The sequence below is a fragment of the Puma concolor genome, chromosome B4, assembly GCF_028749965.1.
Source record: "Puma concolor isolate L17-30 chromosome B4, mPumCon1.1.hap2, whole genome shotgun sequence".
Classification (NCBI taxonomy): Eukaryota; Metazoa; Chordata; class Mammalia; order Carnivora; family Felidae; genus Puma; species Puma concolor.
Window position 1 is genome coordinate 106617593 of NC_141673.1, and position 25739 is coordinate 106643331.

General features: G+C 35.7%; 1 protein-coding gene across 15 annotated transcripts in view; it reads left to right on the plus strand.

The window, feature by feature from the left end:
* The window catches only part of ERC1 (ELKS/RAB6-interacting/CAST family member 1), a 523541-nt gene that overhangs the window by 294788 nt on the left and 203014 nt on the right, over positions 1 to 25739 (plus strand). The gene's annotated exons all lie outside the window — the stretch shown is intronic.

The window sequence follows — 25739 nt, forward strand, 5'->3', positions numbered from 1 at the left end:
TTCTAAAATTGTATGGAAAATTCAGCCATTATTTTTGAGTTTACTGAGGAACATGACTGTTGGTTCTGAGGTCATCTGATAGCTAGGGACTTTTTTAAAACATTTTTTATTATAACCACTTCTGAAAGTATGTAAAAGTAGAGAGAATAGTATAATGAGCCCGTATGTACTTATCCTCCATATTTAGGAGCTAATAGTTTGCCACATTCTCCAGTCAATTTTTACAAAGTCGTCAATTTTAATAGAACTTTGCTGTACATCATTTTCCTACTAGTCTCCTGAGATAATCTGTAGTGAAGCATGTGCATGTCTGCTGGTACACAATAGATGCTTCTTTTCCTTCATTGTGAACTTTGGAGCTCTGGTTTCTTTCTCTTTAAAACAAATATGTCTCTTTTGAGAGTTCAGTAGTACTTTCTCCTTTATTATTCCCAACCTTCACCTCTGCGTCATCATCCTGCTCCCAGGTTTTATGAAAAATTTATCCTGGGATAGCTCGGTTACCTTCTTTACCTCAACAGCTACCTGTATTTTTGTTGTCTTCCCTTCTATTTCGGAAGAGATATTCTCTCTCCTTCAGCAGCTTCTGGCAGCTGTCTGGGCAGCTTCTGGTCTCTGTCACAGATTTTAAGCCCAGGTCCACAGCTCTGCAGCCTTCCTTTGTTAATTTTCTCTCATATAATCTGTGCTCACTTTCTATTAGTTTCTTCTTCTCTCCATAAATACTGGGTCTCTTTGACCTACGATAAACAAACTTCTGCTTTAGGCTAATATCCAAATTATAGACTAGAAGAGGACCTTACCATTATACTTTAGTGTGAATTTTCCATGGCACATGTGATATTTGATAGCAACATAAGAGTCAAGGAAGAAATTCTTGTGGTGTCACCTGCATTTATGGATTTTTAGACCACAGTGCAAGGTTAAGAGATTCTAACCTTTTAGAAAAGCATTACAGGTGACCTGCTCTTGGAAGTGATGCATACTTGAAGCCAGAAATAAATCGACATGCTTGGGAGAATGGAGAGAGAGGTTAGGGTTCTGAGTATCATCAGGAGAATAAAAGTTTGTGAATATGCTTCTTAGGGAGCAGTTAGTGAAGGAAATATAAAACAAGTTTTTTGTCACTGGTGGTTAAAATTCAAAACCTGATATTTTGGAGAGGGAGTAATAGAGGTAACTTTTGGTGATAAAGCATACAATCATTTGAGTTTAAGAGATCTGGGACCCATTACTGAAAACATGGTAGGAGTTGAGAAGCAAATTAAATCAGAGCCCAAAGTAATTAAGGAAATGGACAAATGATGGATATAATGTTGTGGAAAACCAAGTATCACATGTGATCTTCCAAAGCAGAAACAGCCCTCACTAAAGTAACAGTGTGTAAGTTTTGTTTTGTTGTCTTCATGTACTTGACTTCACCTGTCAGATCTTTCCTACTAAGTACAAATCTGTATATAGCAAAATAGTGATGTATTTGTATAGAAATTTTCCTTTATTATTAGGACCTTGCAAAGACATGAAAGAAGTTGTAAAAGAATGTTTGACTTTAAGCTATGAAAAGGAAGTTGTAATTTTTTTTTTTCTTTTTTGGTACCACAGTGCTACACTCTGTTTTGAACTTCACTTTCCAAAGCAGGTCAGAGATTACATTTCTGAAAAATACTGTGATTAGCAAAACTATTTTTGGTGATGTCAAGCACTCACATAATAAGACAGGGATAAAAGATTAAAGTATGTAGAGAAATTTGTAAGTAGTATTGAAATTTAATACACATTAAATGAAAGTTCAGAAACAAAGTGCTAAAACCTGGCTCTGATAGATGACCTCTCTTTTTTTTTAATGTTTATTTATTTTTAGAGACAGAGAGCACGCGCGTGAGCAGGTGAGGGGCAGAGAGAGAGTCTGAAGCAGGCTCCAGACTCTGAGCTGTCAGCACAGAGCCCGATGCAGAGCTTGAACTCATGAACCGTGAGATCATGACCTGAGCTAAAGTTGGACCCTCAACCACCTGAGCCACCTAGGCACCCTTATATGACCTATCTTTTTTTTTTTTAATTTTTTTTTAACGTTTATTTATTTTTGAGACAGAGAGAGACAGAGCATGAATGGGGGAGGGTCAGAGAGAGGGAGACACAGAGTCTGAAACAGGCTCCAGGCTTTGAGCTGTTGGCACAGAGCCCGATGCAGGGCTCGAACTCACGGACCACGAGATCATGACCTGAGCCGAAGTCGGCCGCTTAACCGACTGAGCCACCCAGGTGCCCCATGACCTATCTTTTAAATCACCTTCTTCCATTGCTCAGAATATATTCTGTGGTATCATGATGTTCTTAGTCAGTTTTTTCATAAGTTTTGTGTCATGCGGATTTGCCAACATAAAGTTCTAAAAGTAGTCCTTGCTTTAATTTGCACTTAAATTTCCCCTTGTTGTCTTTTAGTTTCATATGTTAGTAAAATTGTTGTTTAATACCTTCTCTCAGCACATTAGACCTAATCCTCTATCCAAATATTGTTGAGTGGAGGTTTTATTAGCAGATCCTCTCTGTTTGCACTGCCCTGTAAGCCAACCCACATGGCACTACCAAGTCTGTGAAGCAGCAGGTATTTTATTCTTTCCCCTAGAACAGTGAATTGAATTCCCTATTTTTTTTTTTTTAATGTAAATTTCCAGGGGCACCTGGGTGGCTCAGTCGGTTAAGCGGCTGACTTCGCTTGGGTCATGATCTCACAGTTCGTGAGTTTTAAGCCCTGCATAGGACTCCGCTGTCAGCATGGGGCCTGCTTCAGATCTTCTGTCCCCCTCTCTCTCTGCCTGTCCCCTGCTTGTTCTTTTTCTTCCCCGCCCCCCTCAATAAATAAATTTTAAAAATGTAGATTTCCAAAGTATGGCATACTTATAAATGATTCATAAAACCTCAGTTGAAAACTACAACCTAATTATACACAAAACACTATGGTTGACATATAGTGGGTTCTAATGCAGTGAGCTTTTGATTCGTTTTCACTATGTAGCTAACCAAGACAATAGCCTTTCTTCTGCTATATTCTGGACTCCTTTTCTTCATATGTTGAGCAAGTTCTGCTAATCTGTCCTCATTTGAGCTTATCTCAGTTTCTACAACTTTGCTCAGAATTTACTTCATTCTTTTGTCAATTTGTAAGATGTTTACTACGTCCAACTAGTTCTACATGATATCTGCCTCTAATTACTTGTGGCAACTAGGAAGAACATACTTCCTGGAATAAAAGAGCCTGAATCAGAACTTATTAGCTCTATGACTTCAGCAAGTTCTTTAACCTCTTGGTGCCTCAATCTGCTCATTTTTAAAATGGCAAGTAATGGGGCACCTGGGTGGCTCAGTCAGTTAAGTGTCCAACTTCGGCTTAGGTCATGATCTCACTGTTTGTGCATTCGAGCTCCACATCGGGCTTTGTGCTGACAGCTCAGAGCCTGGAGCCTGCTTCAGATTCTGTGTCTCCCTCTCTCTCTGCCCCTCCCCCACTTGCACTCTCTCAAAAATGAACATTAAAAAAATGGCAAAAATAATTGCTTCTGCTTCACAGAATTTTCATGACAATAAAATAAGAAATTAAAAAGGAAAAAGGCAATAACCTTACCTGTGGATATTGACAGTGACAACAAGATTCTTCACTGTAATCATGGCAGGACCCACCATATTTTAAATGTTTACAGTGTTTAATTATTGATCATTGAATACATGAAAAGAATTGTTCACTATAACCAGAGAACTTGAAATGCAGAAGAAATATGAGAGGAATGCGATGTACAAGAGACTGTAACATGCATATGTGTGACTTCAAACCTAGAGTAAGAAAAGTCTCCCCTGAGGAGAAGGCAGCCGGCCTGTATATATAAAAAAAATACAGAAAATTTGTTAGCAAAGCGCTAGAATAGTCTAGTTTTTTGCAATAATCCTGACCACATCAGACCAAATGGAATGACCTAATCGTTCTTTTCCAACCCTAGCATTTATGATTGTAATTTTTGAGCATCTGTTACAAACAAATGGTGGCCATGAGTTTTGGGAGACATATGAAACTGTTCACTTGGTAGCATGCCAATGAGTCAGTAGAAACATTTGAGTTGGTTAGCCAGCTTTGAAAGGAGCATTTTTATTGGCAGATCCCATGTTGGTTCTTCTTTTACTTATGCTGTGGTTTTGTTAGCCATTATTTTTTTATTCTGCTTTTATATTAGTCTCTTTCCCTAAGAAATGAAGGATGAATTGGAGAAGGGAAAAAATAATAAAATAACAATGCTTATAACCATAATAAATGTTAGGTATCAATTCAAGTCATGAGTTTGAGTAGTAAGATCTAGATATGGTTCATCCTCTGCTGCCTCACACTCACACTCCTGCTGCTGTCTCACCTTATGTCAGTACTATGAATAAAAAGACTAATTTTTCATTTTTAATAAAAATTTTTATTAAACTATGAATATGACTACCCTGAGAACAGGTTTATTTAGGGAAGTGGTGGAAAACCTCTTTAGTTTCTTTGAGAATCCAGAGTTGTTTGATAAGTAGCATTCCATTAGTAAAGTTGGCAGAGAAATTCAAACTTCTGGGGCTAAATTATATACTCTTGAGATGCCTTTTGGCTAAAGAAAGATCTGACTTCCCACAAATAAAATAAATTTTTGCATGTACCTAGAAGGAGTCCAATAATATAATCTAAGTTCTGACATTTAAAGAATCTTTGCCTTTTAAGTGAGAAAAATAGAATATGTTTAGAATTTAAGCTATAGAAAATGGTTACTCAAAAGAGTCCAGGCTTTTTTGTCTAATACTTTGGGGCTAGTATAGGTTAGGTGTTAATCTGTTATACCTTGAATAATTAAAATTAGTTTGTGTTATAAATTATTTTTGTATTACTAATTATTTTTATTCTGATACCCTGTAGTATTTCATTTTTAAATTTATCGTAAAGTTGCTGACATTAAAAAAAAAAATCCCATTTGGAAATTGATGACAGTCTTCCAAATTAACCACAAAATTGGGGAGTTACACAAATTATATCCCAGGAACAATTATACCCTAGTAACCAATTGAAGTGCATTCTAAGTTACATAAGAATATGTGTACTTTTTGCAAAGCCACATTTATCTATGGTTCCATCAGATGCCTATCTTGGAAGCAGTAGACCTATGATAAAAGACTTATGGTGAAGTTGGAAGCATTTTTCACAGCGGCCTAAAATACAGAAGTTTAAATATTCTTTAGGAAATCACATAAATATAAAAATTTCCTATACTTGAATTGAAAAAGGAAACAAAGTATGTTGTATAGCATAACCATCAACAACACTGGTGGGACCCATCCTTGTTGAAATGATAAAGCAGGATGTGTGTCTATAATCAACTATCCCTTGGGACTTTGGGTTTTCCTCTCTAGTCTTGATTAACTCCTTAATTTTGCCCCCTTTTTTTCAGCCCTGATCTCCAGCTCACTTATATACCCACCTTATGGAATGATCTTAACTGTTACTGGCGTCTTTCCTCATCAGACTGATAGTTTACTTGGGGCTCTAAGTTGTTATAGAACAGTGGAAGAAATGGCTTTAATGGATGTAGTAATTATTAGAATTTTTTACCTCTTTCTGCTCCTAAACTTTGATCACGATGCTCAGCTTCTCACAAAACGGCATGTGTATTACAAATGTTTTTCTCAAATCTTTTTATTTTCTTGTGACCTGATGGGAATCAGTTACAAATAACCCCAAATATCCCATGCCTTTCTCCTCCCTTAAAGCCTTAATCCACTTTTTTGCCATTTAGAGTCAGGTGTAACTTTTTTTTTTAATGTTTATTTATTTACTTTTGAGAGAGGGTGTGAGCACAAGTGGAGGAGGGACAGAGAGAGAGACATAGAGAGAGAGAGACACAGAATGTGAAGCAGGCTCCAGACTCCGAGCTGTCAGCGCAGACCTCAGACCCATGAACGGTGAGATCATAACCTGAGCCGAAGTCAGACGCTCAACCGACTGAGACACCCAGATGCCCCCAGATGTAACTTCTAAACAGCAGAAACCATATTCTTAAAAAAAAATCATGCTTCTCAATCATCTTTTTCATGTGAAGAGCCTCAAATGACTGGAATAATCTCTAAGTAGCAAGTAAAGCATTGAGCTTTACAGATAAAGGCTCCCAAAGTACCTCTCTTTTTCAGCTTTTACAGTGCTTTCTCTGCCCCATGAATATATATGGTTTGTATGTAAGAATGTCCCCCTCTCTCCAGCCCTCCCTTCTCTCTCTCAAAAAAAAAAATTGGAGATCAAAAGAAATGGAGCTTCTTTTAAAGTAGTGAGAAAAAATTATTAGCCTAGAATTCTATGGCCAAATAAAAAGACTCTTAAAAAACTAGGATTAAATATAGACATTTTCATATAAACAAACATGAAAAGTCTTCATTTCTAGAAGACACACTCTTCTATAAGAAGTTATGAATGGATGTTCTAGCTGAGAGGAAATGAAACCAGATGGGAACATGAATCGGTAGGAAAGAATAAAGAACACCAAACCTGGTAAATTAGTTGAGATTTATAGAAACTTTTTTTTTTTTTATCATTCTTTAAAAGACAACTGACTATTTAAAGCAAAAGTAACAGCATTATTTGGTGGAGTTTATAATGTATATAAAAGGGAATATGACCATAATAGCACAAGAGGTTGGGGAGAAACTTCATATTTTAAGGTTGTTACCTTTGTGAAATAGAAAGTAGGAAGTATCAGTTGTGAAGATTTATAATTTCTGATTTTAATGGACTGTGGTAAGTTAAGGATGCATATTGTTAGCTGTAAAGCAACTTCAAAAAGTTAACCACAAAAACAGAAATAAAAAAAACAACAACAACCTTCCCTGAAAATTCAGTAGAGGAAATAGAACATAATACTAAAATTATTTCATTTACTCAGAAAAAAAAGGGCAAGAAAGGAACAACAGAGCAACAAAGAATAGAAGGGATAAATGTATGATAGATAGAAATTCAGTGTATCAATACTTATGTCAAAGTGAAATGGGCTAAAACATTAAGGATTGAGATTATCAGAATGAATTTAAAAAAAGAAGCAATGTTGTCTGTAAGACATATACTGTTATAAACACAGATCTTGAAATTAAAGAATGGAAAAAGATGGTCCTTGTAAACAGTAATCCAAAAGAAACCTGGTATGGCTATATTAATATCAGATGAAGGAGACTTCCAAAGAGTCTTCCCGAATTAGAGGAGGATTTATCATAATGATAAAGGAGACAATTCATTAGAAAGACACAGCGGTTCTTTACATAATGTATATACCTAATAACAGAGCTTCACAATTCATGAAGGGCAAATTGAAAGAACTAATGTGAAAACAGACAAATCCATAGCCCTTAGTCATCACTGGAGATTATAACCCCTCTTTCTCAGAAATTGATAGAGTAAGCGAATAAAAAAATAAGCAGTAGGGGCACCTGGGTGGCTCAGTTGGTTGGGTGACCAACTTTGGCTCAGGCCACGATTTCGCAGGTTGTGAGTTTGAGCCCCGCATCAGGCTCTGTGCTGATTCCTGGGAGCCTGGAGTCTGCTTCAGATTCTACCTCTCTTTACCCCTCCCCTGTCATGCTCTGTGTCTCTCTGTCTCTCAATAATAAATAAATGTTAAAAAAAAAAAAAAAGTAGGCAGTAAAAATACAGATTATTTGAGGCTATCAACTTGACTTATTTAATATTTATAGAATAGTACACCCAACAACTGAAGAACATATATGTTTTCTGAATATGTATGGAATGTTCACCAAGGTAGACCATATGCTGGACCATAAAAATAAATTTAATAAATTTCAGAAGACTAAATATGTCAGAATTGTTCTCTGACCACAATGGAATTAAGTTAGAAATTAATAAGATATCTGGGAAGGCTCCCAAATGTTTGGAAATTAAATAATACAGTTCTAAATACCACGGCTCAGAGAAATCATAAGGATTATGAGAAATCATTTTGAACTTAATGAAAATATAAATGTTAAATTTTATGTTATATAGTTGTGCTAGTACTTAAGTGGGAAACTTCCACTTTTGAATGCCTGTATCAGAAAAGAAGTACAAATTCAGTTATCTGAGTTTCTACACTACAGTATTAGAAAAAGAAAGACCAAAGTGTAAACAAAAGTAAATAGAAAGGAGGAAATAATAAAGATAAGAGCAAAAATCAAGGAAATAGAAAACAGCACAGAAAATTCACAAAATCAACCATGGTTTGTCAGAGAATTAATAAATTGATAGGCCCCTAGCAAGACTCATCCAAGGAAGAAGGAAGACACAAGAATTAACAATATTTGGAATGAAAGAGGGAACAAGGGATATCATTCAAGATTCTAAGGACATTTGAGAAGACAATAAGAATATTTAGGGGACCTGGGTGGCTCAGCCAGTTAAGCGTCTGACTTCTGCTCAGGTCATGATATGGTTTGTGAGTTTGAGTCCCGCGTCAGGTTCTGTGCTGACAGCTCAGAGCCTGGACCCTGCTTCGGATTCTGTGTCTCCATCTCTCTCTGTTCCTCCCCTACTCATACTCTCTCTCTATCTCAAAAATAAACAAACATTAAAAAAAAGTATTTTTTAAATGAACATTTAGAATACGTTTATACCAATAAATGTGATAACTTAGGTACAATAGACAAATTCCTTGAAAAATAGTTCATCAGAACTGGCTCAAAATTAGGAATATAAAATCAACCAGCCTGTATCTATTAAAGATACTGAATTTATAATCAAAAACATTTCCACAAATAAAACTCCAGGCCCAGATGTCTTCACTGGTGAATTATACTAAACGTCTAAGTAGGAAATATTAATAATCTTTTTTTAAATTTTTTTTAATCTTTATTTATTTTTAAGAGAGACAGAGTGCAAGCGGGGGAGAGGCAGAGAGAGAGGGAGACACAGAATCTGAAGCAGTCTCCAGGCTCTGAGCTATCAGCACAGAGCCCAACACAGGACTCAAACCCACAAGCTTTGAGATCATGACCTGAGCCGAAGTCGGACGCTTAACTGACTGAGCCACCTAGGCACCCCAGAAATAACAGTCTTATAGAAATTCTTTCAGAAAATAGAGAAGGAAATACTTAATTCATCTTTGAGACTAGAATTTGCCCCACATCTAAATCTGGCAAGGACATGATAAAAGGAAAATATTACAAGTCAGTCTACCTCATGAACATTGACATTAAAGTCCCCAACAGTCTTGGAAAATTGAATCTAACATAAGAAGAAAGCTAACATATTAACAGCCAAATTAGGCTTATTTATGGAATATAAGGTTTGTTCAGGTATCAAAAATGAATATTAAATTCACTACATTAAGAGAATAAAAATGATACAATTATCAGTACATTGAGAAACCTGTTTTGACAAAAGGCAACATCCATTCATGATAAAAACTCTTAACTTACTTGGAGTAGAAAATAGTTTCTTCGGTTCAATAAAGAAAACAAATGAAAAATTCACAGCTAGCGTCGCACCTAATGATGAAAGTTGATCACTTTCCCTGTAAGATTGCAAAGGATATAATGATGTCCATTTTTATAAGCGATGAATCATGGGAATCTACCCCAAAGCCAAGAGCACACTGTATATGCTGTATATTAGCTAACTTGACAATATATTAAATAGATAAATGGAAAAAAAAGATGTCCACTTTTATCCCACTGTTCATAATTACATTGGAGATCCTAGTAACGTAATTTTGTCAAGAAAAGAAAGAATAAAATTCAAAAGGTAATACAGTATTCTTTATACACAGATAATGTGATTATCTAAGCAGCGCAATACATAAAAATCAGTTGTATTTCCATATACTGGCAGCAAATAAATGGAAACTGAGATGTTAGAAAATGTTACTTATAATGGCATCAGAATACATAAAGTATTTCAGAATAAATTTAACAAAAATCATATAAGATCTCTAAAAACTACAGAATATACTCAGAAAAATTAAAAACACCTACATAATAGAGATATATCGAGTTTATGATTTGAATAAGGAAACTTTAAGATACCCATATTCCCCAAATTGATTTATATTTGTACCTCAATCACAGCCAAAATCACAGGGGGCTTTTGGATAGAAACTGACAATTGGAGTCTAAAATTTATATGGAATTGCAATGGATATGGCAGGGTGAATCCAATTTTGAAAGGAACTGAGTTGGAAGACTTGTACTACCTAATTTAAACTCTTGCTATAAAATGACAGTAATAAAAAAATGTAGTATTGGCATGAAGACTGGCATATAAAATAAAAAAACAGAACAAAGAGTATAGCAATAGACTTACCTATTAATAGTCAAAGGCACCAATGGAGAAACAGACATCTTTTCAATAATTGATGTCTGTAGGGTCAATATGAGGTAAAAACCTTATACTATATGCAAAAATTAATTCAAAATGCATCTTAGACTTAAAAGGTAAAACCATAATCTTCTGGAGGAAAACTGGAAGCTTTGGAGTAGGCAAAGATTTCTCAGTATACAAAATACACCAACCATAAAAGAAAAAAATTGATAAATTGGACTTCATCAAAATTAAAAGCTGTTCTTCAAAAGACACCATTAAGAAAATGGAAATAACTAAATGTTAAAGATAAAAGGTATATATGTGTAAAGGATTTTGTACAGAACTTTACAAATGATGTTAAATATCTATTACCTGTGTGTTTCTTTAAAAAATTGTTTTTAATGTTTATTTTAGAGAGAGAGAGAGAGAGAGCTAGCAGGGGAGAGGCAGAGAGAGAGGGAGACACAGAACCCAAAGCAAGCTCCAGGCTCTGAGCTGTCAGCACAGAGTCCAATGCAAGGCTCAAACTCACAAACCATGAAATCATTACCTGAGCCCAAGTTGGATGCTTAACCACCTGAGCCACCCAGGCGCCCCTGCATGTGTGTTTCTATAGGATTTACCCCATTGTGTTAAAGTCATTTTTTTGCAGGCTTTATTTTCCTCCAGACACCTGACATTCAGAAGTGTTGCTTATTTTGGATCTCTGGAAATAAGCCTAGTACCCAACACATAACTGGCACACAGTATATATTTTTTGAATTGTACTAAATTATTTTTATCTTCAAAGCGAAAGTATTCTAAGAGAATATAAAGGCAAATAACTTTTTAAAATAGCCTTTGCGTTATTTGTCTATTTTACAAGTTAGATTTTCAGGACACATTGAACATTGTTTAGCCCAGGATTCATCTTTTCTCTCTGGTTTAATAATCTAGGAAATTAAATAAAAGATGCTTATTTGGGGGGCACCTGGCTGGCCCAGTCAGTAGAACATCAGACTCTTGATCTCGCCATTGTGAGTTTGAGTCCCACATTGGGCATGGAATTTACTTTTTTAAAAAAGATCCTTGTTTGGTTAGGAACTGTTGCTATGGAAAATATTTGTGATACACACATCAATTTTAGACCTAAGTCATTCTCTGAGGGAAAACAGATGAACCTCTTATTTTAACAAAGGATATCTTTGCTGTGCATATGAAAGCAGTTGTGGCTGGATTCATTCTTTGTCTTTTCTTCCACATAGTGACATTCTTATAATACCCCATCAACACTGGTATAATTTTCCACTGAGAATGAAGTTATTTCTTCTCAGTGTGTTTCTGACCAATGCATTTTCTGGTTAGAGATACTGTTGCTTTTTAGAGCTAGGTGGTTGGTTACTAACTATTAGAGATAGCAAGCACTTTTGGTCTTGAAATTGAACTTGAGTTTCATAGGTGGTAATGTACACATCTAGAATGGATTTACCAAAATATATCTCCCTCTTTAGGGCTCTGGCGCCATGTTTGGTGTTAGCTTTCAAGCTCAAAGTACCCACAAATATAGCAGTCCTTTGGTATTCCTACCTCATACAACCTTCCTTTTCTTTTGTTATTTCTTTGGGTTTTGTTCTTTTGGTTTTTGGTTTTTTCGGTTGCCTTTTGTTTTTTGGGTTTTTGGAGTCTTTTGTTTTTTGTTTTGCTCTCATTTCTTTTTCTTTGTATATGCATTTTCTTAGCTCATTTATAAAACATTTGAAATCCTTAGGATTATCAAATTGCCTTTATCTAATGGTTAAATTTGGAATTGGGCATTAAAATCATAAAAAGAGCAAGACAGTGCAAATAAGATGATTCTCTTATAAAAGTGTGATTGATTCAGATATGCTCTATGGATATTATTTTTTAAAAATAATCAAGATCTGTATTCACTGTTCTTTTTTTCTTTTGTCAAAAGGCTGATGTTAGAAATATTCATTTCCCTGCTCCCATAACATGAAATATAATAAAGTTCCATGTTACTCTTTTCATTTTCTTTTTTTCATCTTAGGGAGTGACCAGTATAATGCATATTACTGAGTTGAATATGAACTAGATAAAAGTACTGTCATGACCTTTCTAATATCCAGGTGTTTTTAAAAATGTTTATTTATTTTTGAGAGAGGGCAAGTAGGGGAGGGGCACAGAGAAGGGGACAGAGGATCTGAATCGGGCTCTGCCTTGCTAATAATAGCAAGCCCAGTGTGGGGCTCAAACTCATGAACCGCAAGATCATGACCTGAGCCAAAGTCGGGTGCTCAACTGACTGAGCCACCCAGGTGCTCCTAATATCCCGGCTTCTACTTGAAACATTTATTTATAAGCAATTCCTATTTTTATTTTATTTATTCCTACTTTTATATCTAATTATGTTGTACTTACAGGTTTGTCTTTAAAAACCTTTACAAGGTCCATATTCCAATCAAACCTGTAATTTTGTCTCTAGATAAATTTCTGGCTTTATTTCCCTTTATACTTTTTATCTTCCTTCTCCAGAAACATCTAATTATTCAAATTTACCTTATATTCTCCTTCCCTAAATACTTTTGCTAAAACCATTCTTCAGTCTTAAATGCTTTCTTCATAATTCTGCCTTTTATGGTTCTACTTTTTTCTCATGGCTTACACCAGATCACATTGGCTATAGAGAAACCTGCATAATCTTGTTTGTCAGCCCTAGTTCCCCTAAACTTCAGTCTCTGTTTTGTTTCTTTAGTGCATTTTACAATATTTATGCCTTGTTTCTAGTCTTAATACATTTCTGAAATTATGCTAAATATGGTAGATAAAGTACTCATTGAGATATGTGTTTGTGTGTTCCTAACTTTACAGAGCTTATAGACTTAAACACAGAGTTTTTTATAGAATGAGGCATAAGGTTCTGTGGGTGAATATAAAAATAAATGGCCAGTATGAGTGAGGTGCATCCTTTGATAAGACATTCTGGAGGAGATCATATATTTTAAAAGAATTGGTTTTATATGTGTGAAAGTTTTGTTTCTACGTGTAAGTCTTTAATATATCTGATTGTTTGGTGTGAGGAAAATGTTTTTAGTTTTTCCCCTTTGGAAAGTCGGTTCTGCTGCCATCCATATAACATAGTGAGTTCCTGCTTGAGTCTGTTTCTGGACTCTGTACAATTTTCCATTCACCTATTTGTTATTGCTATGCTAGTTCATTATGATTTTATTTACTGTTTTACTTTTAAGTTCTGGTAGTGGCAGAACCAATCTCTATTCAGTGTTCTGTGTCTGAATTGTCTGGAACCCTTACTCTTTTCATATTAATGCTATTTTTTTTTTCAGTTAAATGCTCTGATTTTTATTGCTGGTGTGCAAAAGGGTTATTTTTTTTTTAAAGCAGATGTTGCTATTGTATACTCTATTACCCCTTTATTAGTTTTATTAGTTAGAGTAGCACAAGCTGTTGTAAAAAACTCACCCCAAACTTTCTGTGACTTAACACAATAAAAGTTTATTTCTCACTTACCTAACAGTTCAGTGCTATTATTTCTGATTAGTGGGTACTTTCAAAATCTATACTGTATTTATGTCCTGTTTTCATTCATATACTTTTTGACTCCCCACCCCCCACCATGTTCGATGTCACTAGAAGTTTGACTCCTTTATATTTCTTTTTAAGGAGCCAGATTTGGATGTTGTTCAATATCTATTTGATTTTACCCCACTAGATTCTCTTCTATTATGAATTTCTTCTATTTTTCTTACATTTACAATGTTTGGTTTTTTCAAGTTACTCTTTTCTTCTTTTTTAAAACGTTTTTTTCTTTTTCTTTCTTCCTTTTTTTTTTTTTTTTTTTGAGAGAGAGAGAGCACGCACATGAGCAGGGGAGAGGGGCAGAGGGAGAGAAAGAGGGAATCTTAGCAGGTTCCACATTCAGAGTGGATCCTGATGCAGGGCTCAATCCCATGACCCTGGGATTATAACCTGAGCCCAAATCAAGAGTCGAATGCTCAACCGACTGAGCCACCCAGGCGTCCCACAAGTTACTTGAGTTGAATATTTTTAGTTATTATTGAATGCTATAAATTTTTTTCTAAGACTCCCACTAGCTATATCCATATTTTGATATACAAAAATTTCTCATTTTGTATTATAATAGTCTTTTGGTTTCCTGAGCTTTTCTCCTTAATCCATGTGTTATAGAGGGTAGGGTAGTTTCATTTCATGAAATTAGGGAAAGTACTTAGTGTTGATTTCACAATATTATTGCATTGTAGTGAGAAAGCATAATCTATAAAAGGTAAGCAAAGGAGACATAAATATAGCTACAGTAGAAATGTTTAAAATTATCCACCGAATGGGTATACTGGCCTCAGATTGTATGTTGATATTATCCTCAGGCTGTTATCAAGATGATGCCAACCATTTTCAGGTGTTCCTTAGATACAAGAACCACTTTTTCAGAAGTCTTCTCCCGCCTCCTCCATACAGGCTTCCCTTCGACATCCATTTGGCCAGCCTGAATCATATGCCAAGTGATTGGGAAAGGAAAATAGGATTACCATTTTTACCTTGTTTTAATTAGAATCTACCTCTGAGGTCGAGATGGGGTCTTTATCTTTGATCCACACTGTGGAAGGAGTGAATACATTAAAAATGTTGGAAGGAAGAAGCTAAGAGGTAGGAGTAGTATGGATGTTGGTTAGACATCCCAGACATCCCAATATAGTCTTCTACAATTGCCTCCTACTTGCCTCATTTCAGTATGCCTTGAGCATCAGCAAATTGATTGGAAGGGATAAAGAGGATGATACATGGCATTCTGTTAGGAGAGCTTCTGTTATTTTTTTTTTATTTTTTTTTTAATGTTTATTTATTTTTGAGACAGAGAGAGACAGAGCATGAATGGGGGAGGGACAGAAAGAGAGGGAGACACAGAATCGGAGGCAGGCTCCAGGCTCCGAGCCATCAGCCCAGAGCTGGACGCGGGGCTCGAACTCAGGGACCGCGAGATCGTGACCTGTGCTGAAGTCGGACGCTTAACCGACTGAGCCATCCAGGCGCCTCCTGTTATTTCTTTTTAAATGCCCTTTAACACAGCTCAGTTATTTCCAATTTTTACAATGTGAATTCTACAGTTTGTTGTAACTTTTAAGTTTTTCTCATGAGAATTTTTCTTATATATATAGGTTTGTAATTTTTGATAATGAACTCATCTGTGGGACTACTTTTCTTAGAAGTCTTATTTCTTTAGATCAGCTTTGACTTTGTGCAGGGACCAAATACATTCACTGTTTCTGGATCAATTTTTATATGAATCGCTGTGCTTGGAATTCTGTGTCGCGTGAACCTAATGATTTTTCACGGATGACTGTTTTCCCACTCATAACTGTAGACTCTTTGCTGCTCCATTGGCCTGGTAGGCAGAGTTTTTCTGGTCTCCATTTTACAGATGGAACAAACCTTTGTGACTTTCTTTAGCTTTATACATATAGATCATTTCCATCTCTTCCTGAGCCTGAATCCTGGAATCTCTTCCCTAGTCCTTAGCTATTAAGGCCTCTAACCTGGTTTTTTTTTTACCCCTCATGAGCCATTTCACTTAAACTCCATCAGTGCTTTGACTTTGAGTTTGGTCTTCGTTATTGGCATTTCTGGTTTAGCTCGTGCTTGATACATAATTATTTTCTGTTTTATGAGTGATTTCATGAATTTGGAGCACGAGGGGAGGGCCTTTTTATGTCGGCTTAGTTCATAATGTTAATCAGAATTATAAGTTCCATTTAAACTAAATTTATTTTCAATATGGTAGTTTTTTTTTCTCCTTCTCTCTTAATTTTTGCTGGCCTTTATTTTTGTATACATACTTTTCCTTCCTGAAGTCTTCGAAATCCATAACAAGAGTTTTGATTGCTACTTTTTAGACATATTATATGTTTCAAAAATTTTGTTTTTTCTTAAGGGATGGAGTAGATTACAACTCTCTCGAACCAAAATTTTATGTGGAAAGGTAGCAAGAGGCAATGATGAAAGATGTGCTCGCCCCTCTTGATCTGTATTTCTGAAATGTTATTTTGTTCTCTTTAAGTTTTTATAAGGTAGAGATTTACTTCTGCTTAAAAACTTTCATCTTTACCCAAACTTTGTGCGTCTTATGGAATAGTTTATTTTTCCAATATACTTTAGAGGAAAAAAAAAACCTTTCTGTTCCCAGCCTGCTCATGATATCCAACTCCTGTTGCTTTGGCTCAGAGTTCCATTCTACCTCATGATAAACACCTTCGTATCTCATTATATCTTAAATTCTGTAAGCTCTAGGAGCCGACTTACAGAGGAAACTTACTGTACTATCTAAATGAGCCATGACAAGCCTGGGAGTGGAATTCACTGCTGGGAAGTAGACCAGGTGGTATTAAAGGGGTTTGTTCCATGTGGTAATTGCTCAACCCATTAATACTGAAGTAGAAACTGGAGGAGTGAACCTTTTTGGCTACTAATTTCCTGAAGAGATAAGACAGTCACACTGTGCTTGTGTATTTCTATCTTTCCATGTAAAAAATGTGCTTAAGGACTTTTCTTGTTATTTCTAGGTCTGATTTTTTGTTTTACTTTTATTTTGTTGGCAGGCTTACTGTAATTAAAACCCTCAGTATTAAAATTCTAAGACACCAGGAGGTGGGTTAAATTGTTACACTATTAAATAGACTCTACAGCTCTTCTCGCTAGGAGTGAAGTAATATTGTTCAAAGATGTCAGTAATTTCCAGATGTGCAAGAGAGACTAATCAGAGTGTTTCTTTACCAAAACAAACACACATATTCTAGTTGGGTCTGTGCTAATTAAGAGTATTTTCCTCTCATTTTATTGTTACTCCATTGGTTAGAAAGTATCCAAATAATTGCACTACATACACACACACACACACACACACACTCTTTTATGCATTTATCATATGCAAACAATAGAAATATTTTGACATGGTTGTGTTAGGGGAGGTTTCATATAGGGATAGTGTGGGTAAATACCCTCTTCTTCCCAGTCACCATCCTGGAAAGTACTGATGGACTCCAGAGCAAGAAAAGCCCTAGAGACCATTTATAACCCATCTCTTTTATCACTAAGTTGAGAGCTATTTTAGCAAGTGGCAATTGTTGTCACTTTCTTTGGATAAAAAATAAATTAATTCTGTTTTTGTGCAGGTAATCGGGTCACTTAATTTTGAGCCAATAAATACAGAAGGAATAGGTAAATTTAGTAAGTGTTTCATAAAATAAGTTACTTATTATTTGATTCTCAGTTGAGGTATTTTCTTCCTTTTTTTCAACCCCCCAAATCTCTCCATTCCTCCATCCCCCTCTTTGTGGTTTTGAACATAATGCTTTTAGTGAGTCCATAGGCCCAGGAATTGTGTTTATCATGTTTTAGTACTTGGGATTGAGTAGAATTTACACACTGAGTTTCGAATAAAGTGACTTCCCTTTGAAGTTAACTCTGGGTGTCACCAGCAGTTGAAGGAGTTTCTTCTCATCCTACCACTTTTTAGCTTTAGTGCTTACCTGTTGCATCTTTCTAATAATTACATCTTTGTTTTCAGTTTTTAATCATAAGATAGTTCCAGAGCTGTGTTTGGTCTTTATTTTAAACTAACACCAGAGTACCCCTATAGTCACCAGTCACCATTTAGGTAAGTTGATGATTCCTTTATTCCACCCAAGATTTTTATTTAAAATCGAGCAGTTAGTAATTTACTTGCTTTTTAGGTCAGAGGAATCCTGTCATCTGTGTTATTCCTTTTTCATCTCAGCTTCTTAAAGAAGTGCTATAAATAGAGGCTTTCAACTTAGAAAGCACTGTGTATTTCATTGACTAGAACTGAACTGTAGGCTAATAAAAAGTACCAAATGAAAATATTATGGTATCTTATTGCATTCTATTGTAGATGTAATGTAGTGTGAACAGTAGTAGCTTTGATTCATTGTAAATCCCATCTGAATACTGACAACATGGTTAAAAATATCAGGAGATAAATCCCAAAGGTCACATTTGTGGGAAGGCTCATTGTGCATATGCAAGACCTTATTTCATTATTTAAAAAATAGCAGTATAGCTCATAAGGTAGGGCAATGTTCTAGCCTCTGACAGGGATAGAGGGAACATGGGAGGTGAGTGGCTGCTGAATTATGATAGTTTTGCAGTTGAGATTCCTTTTCTGTTTTAGCTCTGTTTCTAAGCTTTTTTCCATGAATGGTAGTGATCACTTCATAGGCAGTTTCCCCTTGGATCACAGTTTTGCAGCAGATTAGAAGCTGATAAAGACCTGAGATTTAAAATGAGCTCACTTTCAATTATATTAAAATGAGGAATTTTTAATGAAAAACAAAGACCATTTATGTTGTTCCACATGCACAAAATGGAGTACTTGATATTTCTTCAAACTTACATGCTAGACATGATCTTATAACATCCTTAAAGGAAGTCTATTTACTTATAGTAGGGCAGAGGTTCCCAAACTCTCTTGGTTTCAGTATAATCAGTAAATTTTTCATGACTTCTTGGCCAAAATAAATACCCAAGAGTTCCTAATAGTGATTAAGTTCACACAATTTAAATATTTGTATTCTAATTACTTAACTTATTGATTACTTAAAAAATAATAGAGATACTTTGAATGAAAAAATAACATTTTAATTTCATTCTTAAATCACCACTTTAACTTACTAATGGGGTGTGTGCTTGTTGGGTGCTGCAGTTTTTCACATCTTAGTTGCTTTTAATCACAATAACCATCAAAAACTCAGTTTCACAAAGATAGATTGTCATGAGAAGGTATATCATCATCTAGTGTTGAAACTATAAACTACGTTGAGCTAGTAATTTTCACATTGTCTGACAGATGTCACTATGTTTCCCCCAGAAATTTAAAATATTTTGCAGTGCACCTGTGAGTTCACCTGGTGCTTTGGGAACTGTGGTAGTATCATAAAGAGTAAGATTAGCTAATAATAAGTATTGATGGCATCTTATTGGTTCAAGAGTAACTATGCCCTGCCAAACTGTAGGGGAAGTGAGTAAATTGTATACTTGCAATTAACAGACTCTTCATCTACCTATGGGGAGACAGCATGACATATTAATTAAGAACAATGGCTTTCAAATTCCTTTGACTTTGACCCCAGTACAAAAACATTTTACATCTCCCTGTCCCGTTCTGTCTTCTTTCTTGCTCCTCCCCTCTTTTCACGTCTCTCTCTTTCACTCTCTCTCTCACACACAACAGACACACACACACACACACACACACACACACACACTTAACTGAAACATGCGTTTAACAAAACAGTGCATTTACTAAGACTCTGGGACCTGGTTTGGTTTTAAAATAGCCTTCACCATTTCCTATCTGTGCCATGAGCAAGATATTTAACCTCTCAATTACTCAGTTTCCTCATTTATAAAATGGGAATTAATAATCTACAGTGTTGAGGGGATTAAATAAATGTATGTGAAACACTTCAAACAGACTTTGGCTATTAATTACTGATGTTTTATTTATTACTAAAATATTAATTGAATAATCTCAATGAATAATCCCCAAATATCCTAATGAAGTTAGTACATTACGGAATTAGAAGAAAACCATTAGTAGCTTCAACCTCTAAAAATGGTACTATATATAGTTAAAAGACCAAGTTTTTTTTCTGGGTTTTACTCCTAGGCAGATAAGTTTTGTAGCGCTTACCAAAGATATTTTGCATTTACCTTTCTGAGTTTGGATCTAGTTGAGAGTTAGAGAAGTCAGAAAAGGGAGATGAAAATAATGTTTATACTGATAAAGCTGATCTGAATACATGACTTTATATTTGCAGCCAGGAGGCCTTTCTAATATTTTACTCCAGAATTAGATCTACCCATTAGCACAGCTGAATAACTACATTTTACTATATGGCAGAGAGCAGAACAGGATGACTTTCTACATAGACAAATCAGAGGAAAGGAGGGCACAGGGGGCTGAAACAACCATGGCCATCCCTCTTCCCCCTGTTTCTTTGTTTCTTTGTGATTTTTTTTTTCCTGTCTTTTAATAAATGTCTGGAATAGTACCTATGTCTCAGGAACCATACTGGACGTTAATAATATAATTTTGAACAAGATGTGTTCAGTCCCTGTCTCTAAAACCCTAGTGAGGAGAGTACACATTACACAAATAATTTAATTACGATTGTGATGTCTAACTAACAAAAAGTGTAGTATTAAATGAAAATTATAACAGAGTCTGAACTAATCTGCAGTGATCTTCCTTGTGAAGTGGCATTTAAAACCTAAGGAATGAGACTGATGTCAGCAAAATGATGGCATAGGAATTTCTAGCACTCTTACCCCTGCCAGAAATATCAATTTGAATAACGGTCTCTGTGCAAAAATACCTTCACAGGAACCAAGGATTCATGTGAGGCATTATAGCATCTGCATAAAACACAGAAATAAGAAAAGACACACTGAGGAGAGTAGAAAAGATAGATTCACACTACTCCCATCACTCCTCCTCTAAGCACAGGCAGTATGGTACTTGCATGAAAGCAGACAAACAAAACAGTGGAACAGAATTGAGAGCCTGGAAATAAACCCCTGCACAGTACAGCCAACTAATATTTGACAAGGGTGTCAGGAATACTCAATGGGGAAACATTAGTCTCTTCAGTGAATGTGGTTGGGAAAACTGGATATTCTCATGCAAAAGAATGAAATTGGACATCTGTACCACACACAATTAATTTGGTGTGAGTTAAAGACTTAAATGTAAGGCCATAAAGTGTAAAACTACTAGCAGAAATAGGTAAGAGGAGCGTGAAATCCTGATCCTTGGTCTTGGCAATGATTTTTTTTATGTGATGGCAAAAGCTAAAGCAACAAAAGCAAAAATAAATAATTAGTACTACATCAACCCAAAAAGCTTCTTTATGGCCAAAGAAACAATCAACAAAGTGAAAAGGCAACCTTTGAAATGGGAGAAAATACTGCAAACCATCTATCCGATCAGGGCTTAAATACATAAGGAATTCATATAATGCAACAGCAAACAAAACAATCCCCCAAAAACAAAGCATCTGAGTTTTTAAATGGCAAAGGAATTGAAATAAACATTTCCAAAGAAGACAAAAATGGCCAGTGGGTACATGAAAAGATGTGCAGTATCACTAATCATCAGGTAAATGCAAATCAAAGACACAATGAGATATCACCTCATACTTGATAAAATGGCTGTTAATGAAAAGACAAAAGATGACATACAAGTGTTGGCAAGTCTATGGAGAAAAGGGAACCCTTTTGTACTATAGATAGAAATGTAAATTGGAACAGCCACTATAGAAAGCAATATGGAGATTCCCAAAAATATTAAAAATAGAACTGCCATATTATTCATCAATCCTACTTCTTTGTGTTATCTGAAGGAAATGACACTATTTCAAAGAGCTATCCATATCCTCATGTTCATTGCAGTGTTATTTACAATAGCCAAGACATGGAAAACAATATGTCCATCAATGGACTAGGTATAGAACATATGGTATAGGTATATACAGTGGAATATTATTCAGCCATAAAAAAGGAAATTCTCTCTTTTACGATCCTATGGGTGGACCTTGAGGACATTATGCTAAGTGAAATAAGTCAGACAGAGAAAGACAAACACTGTATGTTCTCACTTTTTTATGAAGTCTTAAGAAAACTGAATTCATAGAAATGAGTTAGAATGGTATTTGTGTGTGGTAATCATTTTGCAGTATGCACATGTGTCAGATCATCATGTAGTACACCTTAAACTTATATGTTATATACCGATATTTCAGTAAGCTGAAGAAAGTAAACTTTTTTAAAGTAAATTTTTAAAGATTCAGATAAAAAAAAAAAAACCTGAGGAATGAGTAGGAGTGCCATATTACTAGGGGGCCAGTAAAGGATTAGAAGAGGAGAAGAATATTCCAAGCAAAGGAATCAACATGAACAGAGGTCCAGTGGTGGCAACAAGCTTAGTTTATTTGAGGATCTGAAAGAAAGCTAGTGTGGGAAGTGTAGACAATGGGTTTGAAAATATCCAAGATATGTGAAGATGGCAGGACTTACATCATGTGGGATCTTTTAGCCTGGGTCAAGGATTTTACACATAAATCTTGAGGGAATTGGCTTAGTTTTAGTTTCCTGCTCCATCTTTAATGTTGAATTTTACAATTTTGATGTAACATGTGTTCACTTACATGGATGCACTATTTCTGAATAATTTCTCACTTCCTTTCCCATTTTCCCTTTGAGACTTTGTTCTTTAAGAAACACAGTGAAAAGCCTCTGGTTTTATTTGGAATTAAATTAGTCTTTAAAGTTATTGCTTTCAACTGCTAGGAATTTACCCAAGGGATACAGGAGTGCTGATGCAAAGGGGCACTTGCACCCCAATGCTTATAGCAGCACTTTCAACAATAGCCAAATTATGGAAAGAGCCTAATTGTCCATCAACTGACGAATGGATAAAGAAGATGTGGTTTATATATACAATGGAATATTACTTGGCAATGAGAAAGAATGAAATCTGGCCATTTGTAGCAACATGGATGGAACTGGAGAGTGTTATGCTAAGTGAAATAAGTCAGGCAGAGAAAGACAGATACCATATATTTTCACTCATATGTGGATCCTGAGAAACTCAACAGAAGACTAGGGGGGAGGAGAAAGGAGAAAAAAAAAAAGTTACAGAGAGGGAAGGAGGCAAACCATAAGAGACTCTTAAATACTGAGGACAAACTGAGGGTTGATGGAGGGTGGGGGGAGGGGGAAAGGGGGGTGATGGGCATTGAGGTGGACACCTGTTGGGATGAGCACTGGAGGTTGTATGGAAACCAATTTGACAATAAATTTCATATAAAAAATAAATAAAGTTATTTCTTTCAGCTACATACTGGGTAATAGATTGATTATTGTTATTGTAAGTGTAATGTGGCAGCGGTTATTGGTTTGCTTATGATATGATCTTATTTTAGACTAGAAATTCTTGGAAATGGTTGGTATCCATGGCAGAAAATTTACAAGCACTATTGTACTTTATTTTATTTATTTTTTTTACTCAAAAAAGAGTGATTGGTTTCTCGGGGCACTTGAGTGGCTCAGTCGGTTGAGCAGCCAACTTCTGCTCAAGTCATGATCTTGCAGTTTGTGGGTTCGAACCCTGTGTCAGGCTCTGTGCTGACAGCTCAGAGCCTGGAGCCTGCTTCCATTCTGTGTCTCCCTCTCTCTCTCTCTCTGCCCCTCCCCTGCTTGCGCTCTGTCTCCCTCTAAAATAAATAAACATTGGGGCGCCTGGGTGGCTCAGTTGGTTAAGCGGCCGACTTCAGCTCAGGTCACGATCTCGCGGTCCGTGAGTTTGAGCCCCGCGTCGGGCTCTGTGCTGACAGCTCAGAGCCTGGAGCCTGTTTCGGATTCTGTGTCTCCCTCTCTCTGACCCTTCCCCGTTCATGCTCTGTCTCTCTCTGTCTCAAAAATAAAATAAACGTTAAAAAAATTTTTTAAATAAATAAACATTAAAAAATTTTTTTTAAAAAAGAGTGATTGCTTTCTTATATAGAGTTATCAGTTATCCTTCTGGCTATTGCACTTGAACTAGCCATGCTATCCTTTTTTCTCTGGAGGTATATAGCCCAAAATAAGTGTTTTCAACAGCTGAATAGAATGGTATTTCATTAGGTGTGAGTAATTTGAAAACTTTCCTGTTGGTTTATATGATTGAATTTGTACTATGGAAGATTAAGCCAAATATTATTTATGCTTCCCAAAATACATAATTGCATTGTTTGAGGACTATATACCCCTTTACCCCCCAAAACATAATTTCGTCTTTTGCATTTCAGTTCAAAGGTTGGATGGCATATTTCCTTCTCTTAGCAGTACATTTTCTCCTGTCTATGGCTACTGTGTGTATTATTTCATCAGTAACAGGAATAAATGGGGCTCTTTATTTGTAATCACGGATATGATTGTATACCCCCATATAGAGTTTTTGTTGTAAATTTAGTACTGCTGAAAGTACTTTTAGTACCTCAATCTTCACCCCTGGTCTTACGACTGAAAGGTGATAGAAAAAAACATTTGCGGGGGAGAATGATATGTTTGCTTTTAACCCACAAACACACTGAGGGTGGTAATGACTTCTCCAATGTATTTGTCTCTCAGAGAAGTAAAGTAGTTGTTCTTTTTAGAAACATTTAATATATTGATTTGGTAGATTCTTTCCTCAGTCCTAAAATAATTACTTCTATTAAATTACATTTATTTTTAGGCTTGAATCATCTACCATATATATGAATTGGTCCATTCTTTCACATGAATTGAATTTGTTTTGAAATATTTTACTTGCAGAGTGTCTTAGGTTTATGTTTCCTTTGTTTCTGCTGCAGCCACTTATATTTTAGCATTTAGCCTGTCATCCCTACCTGAATAACTGCAACCCATCTTCCCAACTCTCCTCTCAACTCCAAGCTATCTGACATATAAATGCTGGAATGATTTTTCTCAATAATTACTTTTGACAGTACTTTAATGTAATTTAGCATTGTCTTCTTTTTTAATGAAAATCCAAATAATGCCCTTATTTCGATAAAAGTATAAGAAAATATTAATAGAACAGGGTTTTTTTTTCTCCCCTAACATGAACTATGGAGGAAGGCAGTCTCATACAGCTTTTGTGGTTCTATGATATCAAAAGGGTCTGGGCTCATTGTTTGTTTTCCACTGTTCTCTCGTACATGGCTTTTCTCCTTATGCTTGCAAAATGGCTGGGTGCTGTGACTTTGCATGCATATTGCAGATGATGAAGAAAGACATACAAGCAGCAAAAGGCATTTGCCAACTGAGTCTAACTTAAAGACCCACCCGCTAGATTTCCTTTTATTTCTTACTGACAAAGGAGCTTAGAAAATCATGTTTTCATTGGGCAAGGACTCTCTGATTCAAAATCTAGATTCCATTAGTAAACAAAGATGATGGAATAGATATTGAACAGGTGACTATAACAGTGTCTACCAAAGTTTCCTGTTCAGAAAAATCACTCCATTTTGCCTAGCATATTAGAGTCTTCAGCTGAGATAGAGTTGGAAGACCAGAGTCAGACATTTAGAGGCAGTAAACCCAGCATAAAGAGGGTAGTTGCCTCCCATATGTAATTCAAATTTTATTATAAACTAAACAAAATATGTGAAAAAAGGATCAAAAATGTTCTGATGTTTCCCATTACTGTTTTAGTATTTTTTCAAAAATAACAAATGTTATTTTTAAAACATTTTTTTTCCTTTTTTGTGGTGGTGGTGTTGGGCTAGAGGGTGTTATGAGCCTACATGCTAAGCTTACTGCCTACCAGTATTTCAGCAGTACT